The 1,203-nt window shown below is 55.7% G+C and overlaps 1 non-coding gene across 1 annotated transcript in view; it reads left to right on the top strand.

The window, feature by feature from the left end:
• Nucleotides 1-918: 918 nt before the first annotated feature.
• The window catches only part of LOC118647993, a 1,921-nt gene continuing 1,636 nt past the window's right edge, over nt 919-1,203 (top strand). Inside the window, exon 1 of the ribosomal RNA XR_004965130.1 lies at nt 919-1,203. This exon is cut by the window's right edge and continues 1,636 nt beyond it. This is a non-coding gene — a ribosomal RNA (small subunit ribosomal RNA).

Genomic DNA, 1,203 nt, shown 5'->3' with positions numbered 1-1,203 from the left:
CGAGCCGAGCGACACGAACGAGCGCGTCCTTCGCGTCTCGTGCGTTCCGTAAGAGTCTCCCGAAGCTCGGAACGTCAAATGGTGAAACACGGACCATGATTTGATCGTATCGCGGGCGACTATGCGTCACCTCGTCGATACTCGACTCTCGAAGCGGGGTGCTCCGGGGCGGCGGCGACGTCGACGACGACGACGACGACGACGACGAAGCCGTACACGCTCGAGCCCTTACGTACAGAGCGCGCTGGCACTTTTTCCCTTCCGTTTCTTTTTTCAGGTACGCAACGCACATTTTTCAAACACAGCATTGCCACGAGTCGGTGTCGCAAGACCGAATGGCTCTTATGTGGCGCGCACACGTAGTGTTGGCCGCGCGATCGTCCCGCGTTCTTAGACGAACGTGTCCGGACGCATCGTCGCGCTTACCGAACATCAACTCCACGGAGACTAGTGGCGGAAGGTGAGCGGTCTCGCGCCGCTCTCTCTTCCCGCTTACTTGTACACCGTAGCGAAATTATATTCAAACGCAAGGTTCCGAGATGACCGATGTGCATCGCGCACAGTCGATCTAACGTCGGGGCTGAACGGCGCTTTACACACGCCGTTCGTATATGGGAGAATGAGAAAACTTGAAATGACACGAAATGAAATTGACAGAAGAAGTGTAACGACAGAAGAGAAAAATGAGAGAGTGTCGCCGACCGGCTCGCAAGACGCCGGCGGCGGAGTAACGACACCTCCGAGCAGCAGCGATGGCGAAGCTTTCGCCCGCCCGCTCGCTCGCTCGCCCGTTCGTACGCTCGTTTCGATCTTCCGCGGGGCGCGCGCTCACCGAGCGCGCGTTCTCGGAGTCGACGACGCGGACGACGACGAGCTAGTGCCTCGCCGCTCACGCAGCGCGCGCACGCACGTAGTAGCTCCCTGGTTGATCCTGCCAGTAGTCATATGCTTGTCTCAAAGATTAAGCCATGCATGTCTCAGTGCATGCCGAATTAAGGTGAAACCGCGAATGGCTCATTAAATCAGTTATGGTTCATTAGATTGTACCAACATTTACTTGGATAACTGTGGTAATTCTAGAGCTAATACATGCAAAACAGAGTCCCGACCAGTGATGGAAGGGACGCTTTTATTAGATCAAAACCAATCGGTGGCGCGCGGTCTCCGTTGCGTCCACCGTTTACTTTGGTGACTCTGAATAAC

Source organism: Monomorium pharaonis, unplaced genomic scaffold (assembly GCF_013373865.1).
Source record: "Monomorium pharaonis isolate MP-MQ-018 unplaced genomic scaffold, ASM1337386v2 scaffold_115, whole genome shotgun sequence".
In the NCBI taxonomy this organism is placed as follows: domain Eukaryota; kingdom Metazoa; phylum Arthropoda; class Insecta; order Hymenoptera; family Formicidae; genus Monomorium; species Monomorium pharaonis.
This window is presented reverse-complemented; position numbering and strand designations above follow the sequence as displayed.